The sequence below is a fragment of the Triticum urartu genome, unplaced genomic scaffold (assembly GCF_003073215.2).
Source record: "Triticum urartu cultivar G1812 unplaced genomic scaffold, Tu2.1 TuUngrouped_contig_476, whole genome shotgun sequence".
Taxonomy (NCBI): domain Eukaryota; kingdom Viridiplantae; phylum Streptophyta; class Magnoliopsida; order Poales; family Poaceae; genus Triticum; species Triticum urartu.
The window spans coordinates 1-7,722 of NW_024115375.1; the positions used below are offsets into that span (position 1 = coordinate 1).

The 7,722-nt window shown below is 45.1% G+C and overlaps 1 pseudogene; it reads left to right on the plus strand.

Annotated features, from left to right (window-relative positions):
* The first annotated feature begins 4,492 nt into the window (after positions 1–4,492).
* On the plus strand, positions 4,493–7,516 carry LOC125528274 (annotated as a pseudogene).
* Positions 7,517–7,722: the final 206 nt, after the last annotated feature.

The window sequence follows — 7,722 nt, forward strand, 5'->3', positions numbered from 1 at the left end:
GGCCATCGTGCCATGCCTTTCATATTCCTACTTTTATCATGTTTCATGTCTTGCACTACTTTTATGTTCACGAACTTCCGTCGGTGATGATCTTTAGATGATCTGATGAACTTGAGTATGTTTAGATGATGATGGTGAACTTGAGTATGTTTAGATTAACTTGAGTATGTTTACATGATGAATTGTCATATTTTTGCATAATTTCATATTGTTCTGTTTTGAAATGCTGTCAAATGAATTGGAAAAGAGAAAACAGGGGAAAAAAACTATGTATACGCCCAGGAGTTACCAGGGCTTGCCATGTGGCACATCTATGCCTACAGCAAAGCCGTAGGCATATATCAAAATCTATGCCGACGGCTTTGCCGTAGGCATAGCCCGCTGCCAGGAGAACCCAGGAGCTGCCATGTGGCAGAGATATGCCGACGGCAAAGCCGTCGGCATAGACTCATCTATGCCTACGGCTTTGCTGTAGGGATAGCCCTGCGACGTGGCATTGCGTGATTCGTCAGCGCTTTTGACGGCGCCGTCCGTTGCCGTCAGACAAAAAACACTGCCGACGGCTATACTGTGCTGACGGCTGACGGCAGGCCGTCGGCATAGGCCCCTATGCCGACGGCTATACTATGCCGACGATCTGACAAACTACGCTGACGACATCTACGCCGACGGGTCTATGCCGACGGCAGCCGTAGGCATAAGACTCTATGCCGACGGCCTAGGGGCCGTAGGCATAGCCCGCGAGTCCGGTAGTATCGCTATCTACGTTTAAGTTTTGACTGATGCTGACTCACATTTTCTTTCTACAGTTGTGATATTATTCAAGTGTACATACATTGATCCTTTACATGGAACTTGTCATCTTTGTTTGCCAGATGATCAGTCATTTGACGTATATGAGAAACTTGAAGGGAAGCATAAGGCAATCCATCATTAACTTTTAGTTTTATTTCAAGTTGTTGGAATCAATCTTGAGAACATCTTTCTATTATAGATACTTTATTACTGCTTTGAAGTCTTGTAATCTGTTTAACATTACGCACTACAGAAATAGTGAGGTTATGACACCATGGTGATAGATATTGGGTATTGGAGAGGGGAAGATTGAAAGAGATGGTGATATAAGGACAGAGGGGAAGTGGGAGAGGAAGAAAGTTGGTATGAGTATTATAATCAGGTTAGTACCTCAGAATTTTATTCACTGATGTTTTCTTTGCGGTAGAAAAAATGGTTTTAAAAGGTTCATGATTTTGGCAAAACTGTAGGATGCATGTGTGGTCCTTCACATCAACAGATAGGATAGGGTACCCAATATGAAATGGACAACGAAGCATCATTTATTTGTCTTCCATATTGTTAACTATGGCACACATGGCCTACTCTGCAGAATATCAAGTTTGACGACGATGATTATTGGAACCAAGAGGAGGAAGCACAGAAGTTTCCATTTGATGTTCTATTCATATGACTGCTACTATAGCAAATATGTAAAGCCTGGATTGGTTTACTTATAGTTTTTGGTAATTGATTTTTAATTTGTCGCGTCTCGGTATGTCAGTAGATAATCAGTGACCAGTGTTGGCAACGGTGCATTGATCCTATTTAGTTGTGGTTCTGTATGCCTCCTCTAGCTGGAGCTTACACCCAAAAAAATATTGGTTGTGGGATTCTATATCTTCTTGCAAGTAAGTGTTGAAGCTCTGCAGCATTTATTTTTGTAAAGATCAATTAGCAAGTGTGCATTGCTCTCTTATTGTTGGGGGCTGGGGGAAACCAATCAACAGGTGAGTTAGATCCTTTTTAGTGCCATTCCACCATTTTACGGCAGAGACAAGTAGCAAAACTCATGGCATTGTTGTTTGTTAACTGAATCGTGCATTTTTTGGTTAATATTTGTACGTACTAACAATTGCACGGATATATTTATTTCTGCAGTCCTAATGTAAGAATTGAAGCAATAGCCCCTTTCATGTTCTACTTTTTGCCTTTTCAAATATCACATATTCTATCAGCGTACATATATATATGCAAAGTGTGGTTATTACAATTATTATAGGTTGTTTGGTTATTAGCTAGCAATCTGTGGTAGTAATTATGTAAATTATTAACCAATCTTGTCTGGTCGTAGGGTTCCTAATCGACGTTATCATCTTATTCTATGGCCTCTGCTTACTTTCACCCTAAGCGATCTTCAAAATTTATTCCAGTATTGCAGAGCCTCTTATATTGTTCTTCTTTTGGGCATAGACAAGGATTCACAATGAATACTATTATGTGGAGTACATGTCTGTAGTTAGCATGGATCGTCTGATTAGTAGACAAAAGTTCAAGTTTCAGTGTAAATTTCCTAAGTGTCTCATGATTATTGATGATTGGTTTCCAAAGGGCACCACATTGTTTTACTAAGAGGATTATCTTAATATAGAGAACCTTTTTTTCAAAGGAGCGACTAAGCCAAATGAAAATTCCATGAACGAATAAAAAGGGTGGAAACTGTCAACCTTATTTCTCCAGGGGATGGAGTGGAGATTGGGAAACATAGCTAGATGGGAGAAATGATAAATTGTTCTATAATAATGTCTTATACCGTATCTGCGGGGTAAATATATGTACATGTATCAGAACATGGTATGGTTTATGAATATAAATAAATTACATTAAACAAACATTCTTATGTTGTTGGCTAATTTTTTTGTTTGTGTGATCCTTGCTTGGTTTTTTGACGTGGCGAAAATTCTACAGCCGATGAGGATCTGATTTAATTCTGATATGTCGAGCTTCTGATGGTTCACTATGTAAGCTTGTTTGGTGATTCCTAAATCCATGCTAAAATTACATGCGAGCGTGGTACTGTTATTTTTTTCTTTATATCCTGTAACCTGATGATCTACAAGTGTACAAAGCGCATAAGATGTTTTGGAACTAAGCGCCTGTTGGGATCCTCTCCTGCTCCACGTGTGGAGGGGTGCCAAATGGTTTGGGCCTGCTTTGCGGAGCCCAATCCTCCCGTAGTGTAATTTCGCGGAGGTGTGGAAGCGTATCTCCTCCAAACGAAGAAGCTGGAGTTTCTTGAATTTATGGGAGTGGTGCACCTAACATTTTGATATGAAGAAAACTTCCTGAGCGAACCAGCAACTTCGCGACCCCAGCTCGCGTGCAAAGCTGGCTGGCCGAGAAGTTGGCCTGTTTGGGAAGCCAGAGAGCTTCCGAGCGAGGACTAAGCATAATGTCATATTTGTGGCAATGTAGTTAGAAGCAACATAACACACACAAAAATTTGACTTGTGTGTTGAACACATGCTCGTGGGTTACAAGATATTTCATAACTATATAAAAATTACAAGATTTGTTTATAACTAGATAAATACCGACAACTCAAAAAATCATCTCTATGCTTAAATTTATTTCTGTTGCATTGTGCCGGTATTTCTTGGGTGGCCAATATTTCTAATTGCTAAACGAGATTTAATAAGGAAACCGTGGTAGACTTTTTTAGTGACTCGTGATGATAAGTATGTCGTATGGAGAAGAAAATATAAGCCAATCTTTTATGGGATGAGTGCGCTAAGCAGAGAGGTTGTTAGGGCTACCAGAAGACGACGACCCTCTCTTGAGCTGATGATGAGGGAGAGCACGGGGTGATTGTGCGTTCAATGATGGTGGTGAGACAACCAGCAAGGTTGAGTCGGCAGTGGAGATCAACGACGCGTAAGTTTGTTGTCCCATAGCAACGCACGGGTACTTAACTAGTTATTTTATTTTAATTTTATTTTTTTAATTTAATAATAAAGCAAGGATTGAGGATCACCGTTGCGGTAGTTTTTAAAAAAGCCCTTGCTGTTTTTTGTATTCAACCCGCAGTCCCTACGTAAGTGGATCTGCAAAAACGTTTTGATTTTGCAAACTAACCCCTGCATTTTGCGCTCCTTTCTTCATCTTATCCACCGGCTGGAAGGGGCGCATGCCCACCGACTGCACCCGCCGCGGGGACGCCGCGGCCGCCATGGCAACCTTCGACGCGGCCATATCCGGCCCGGACGCGGCGCCCGACCTCTGCCTCGCCGCGCATCAGAGCAACCATCTCCTCCACCTGCTCGCCTCTGCGGACGGCGCCGTCTTACCCGTCCACCCGGCCGCCGCCGCGCGCCACGTGTTCGCTGGCATGCTGGAGGCCAGGGTGCCCCCGTCCGAGGCCACCATCACCTCGCTCGCCTGCGTCGTCGCTGCAGACGCCGAGGGCGCCTACGAAGCCTTAAAGGCTCGTCTCCTCCATGCGGCAGAAGTATGGCCTCGCGTCGCGCCTCCGGTCTTACAGCCTCGTGCTTGCCGCGTTCCGGCGCGCCGGGGAGGCTGGCAAGGCCTACGCGGTTGAGGCCCACATGGCGGCCTCCACTGCATCACCGGAAGAGCCCGAGCTCGCCCTGCTCCTTGAGCTCAGCGCGAAGGCCAGGGACGCAAACAAGGTGTTTGAGTATATGCACAAGCTGCGGTGAGTTGTCGGCTGTGTGAAAGAGGAGATCGCCAGGGGGGTGGTTCCGAAACAAGAAGGTGGCAACCGCTGGTAAGGCTGGTGACTCTCGACCGCCGCAGGACGCTGGCCCTATCCCACGCCGCCGTCGGCTTCCTGGACGCTGCGCTGGAGGCCCTCGCGGCCGCTGGGAGCCAGGACGCGTTCCTCCACAAAACCTTTATTTGGAGCTTCGACGACGCAGGCCTCCATGCTGGGCCGAGGAGGAGAAGAAGGGGGGCACGTCGGAGGTGCCGGTCGAGTGCGCCGTCGAGGACGTTGATGACGGCAGTACGACGAGGCCGGGGAGGAGATCATGGTTGATGCTTTACCTCCTGAAGTTGTTAACCTGGAATAAGCGGGTAAGGTGGATGTGAGAGCGGAGGCGCACGCCATGGTGCAGGATGTCGTGGTGTCCGAAGCACCTGAGGTGCCGGAACCAGAGGTGAAGAGCGGGGAGGTGGTGGTCCGGGACACAACCAAGGTGCATCATGCGCATCAACCAGAGACGAAGGCCGATGAGGTGTTGGTCAGGGATACGGACACGGCTATTGTGGTGCAGGAACCGGAAGCAAAGGGTGAGGGTGTCACGGTCTCGTGAGGCAGCTGGTGCGCAGACTACAGAGGTACATAATGTTTCTGCTTGTTTACCATCCATCCCCAACATTTTGAAGTTGCGATGTCTCATTAGGCGGGCTACTTTTGTTGCTGGTGGTACGGGGGCAGGCAGTGGCGGTGGCTGCTGCTTAGATATCTTTGCTGGTTCAGAGAGATAGATGGAGGTGAGTTTGTTTTGTTCTTATGATCGTGTTTGATAATGCCTGTTCAATGAGAGTGCCATTCGGTCAATTGTTTGTATGAATTCTGTAAAAAAGTTGTGTTACTGTGAGTAAACAAAATCTTGTATGCCGCACCTTTGAGTTTGAGATGTAGATTTGTATGCCATGTGAATAACTTAAAAAATTTGATGCAACTGGGGAACTTGTATCATTTGTTAGGTATAAATGGCAGGAGCACAGCCTATTCAGTAAATACAAACTATCCGCATCTCATGTTCGAAGGGACATCTTAAAGGCTTTGTATTTCTAGCGCTGTCTGCTCACAATTCACCACCCTTCTTGATGAATTGGTATGCTCTTGGTATTAGCATTTAACATATTTAGTACAAACATGTCTTGAATTGTTTTTGTAGGATTAAATATAGCAGCACTTTTGCTTTTATCATTTCATCTTAAAGTATTCACACTGCTGGCACCATATGTGTACAACTGAAAACATATTTTACCAAGTTAAGAGAAAATGATGCCAGGAGGCGTCAGCAGCAGCGGTGGCTCGGAGCACAGGCATGGGCGTTTTAGAGACACATTGGTATTTTTTGATAGAGACTACTGGTAGTTTAGAATGATTTCACCGTCGAGGCGATCCTTACACATTCATCAATATTTAATAACAACAGTGAATTTATCTCTATATATCTGCCTTCTTATCTTTTGGGGGATTGGGCTTGCTCTGTATGATATTACATGGCTTGAATGAACTGTAGATTTCGTAAATCAGTAGTGTTGCTATGATTTTTCACTGCCACATGTTTTAACTTAATTATTGGAATCGGGAGCCCTCTCGAATTACTTATGCCTCTGGTGATTTGAGAGCTAATATTCTGTTTCTCCAAATACCAGTATGATGATTGCATTAAGGATTGTGATACGGCTTTTGAGAGGGGAAGGGAACTTCATGCTGACTGTGCTGACTTCAAGATGGTCTCAACTCTCAAGGGCACTGACAAGGAAAGCAACTGCTCTTGCCAAACTTGCCAAGTCTTCCAAAGACTACGATGTTGCCACTGAGACTTTCCAGAAGGCTCTAACTGAGCATCAAACCCAGATACCCTGAAAATACTAAATGATGCTGAACGAGCAAACAAGGAGCTCGAGCAACAAGAGTATTATGATCCATAAAAAGCTGATGAGGAGCGAGAGAAAGGTAAGCTGCGTGAATTATACTGTTAACACTGCTTTTCTGCCCCTAATAGTCTAGGGAAGTTAATGATGAGGTTCTCTGTTCTTGCTACTGCCCTGCAGGTAATGAGTTCCCTAAGCAGCAAAAATACCCAGAAGCAGTGAAGCATTACACTGAAGCGCTCAGGAGAAACCTGAAGGATCCGAAGGTAATTCCTTGATGTTTTATGTTACTCAATTGCTTGAGCAAAACAATTATTTGAAACCATTTCACAGTTATATTGGGAAGAATTTTTTTTACATCTGACGGGAACCCGCATAAGATTAACCAATAATGCGGAGAACATACCAAACTGTGTATATATACGCCTTTTGAATTAGCCTGTCGATGACGACTGGTGCATCAGGTGCTTCTGCAGTATAGATTTGTCCTGTAGTGGGTTTGGTATAACTGCTAAGTTGTTGTTTGCGTGGATTGTATATTTCAGGTATACAGCAACAGGGCTGCCTGTTACACCAAGCTGGGTGCCATGCCTGAAGGGATGCCGAGAAGTGCATCGAGCTAGATCCTACATTCTCCAAGGGAAATGCACAATCCGGTTTTTCATGAAAGAGTATGACAAAGCAATGGAAACTTATCAGGAAGGCCTAAAGCATGATCCGAGTAACCAGGAGCTGCTTGATGGTGTCAAGAGGTAAATAGCACTGAAAGAGATTGTCAATCAGTCACTGGTTTCTCATCTTAGATTCCACCAAGCAGCTCCTAACCGTTGCTGTCCATTCTCAGATGTGTTCAGCAGATCAACAAGGCGAACAGAGGCAAACTTTACCCCAGAGGAACTGAAAGAGAGACAGGGCAAAGCTATGCAGGACCCTGAAATCCAAAACATCCTAACGGACCCTATTATGCGGCAGGTAAGTTCATCATCAGATGTCTGTTTACTCCTCTTTCTTGAGCCAGAGGTTGGTTTGGCGAACGGTGCGATGACATTGAGGTGTTTGTTGTCTGCAGGTGTTGATTGATTTCCAGGAGAATCCAAGGGCTGCTTAGGACGTCTCGGGAGCACGAACGCAACGGCGGTCGGGCTTGGGCATCGTTGGGTTCAGTGATTGGAGACGTGGCCGTTCGTCCCTGACGGATCTCCGCCGCCACGGCCTGAGAGAGCCTAGAGAAGGGAGGGTATGGACGAGCACCTATAGGACGACCTGCCATCATGGCCAGCGCTTGTAGACTCCGACAACATTCATGTGGTCATA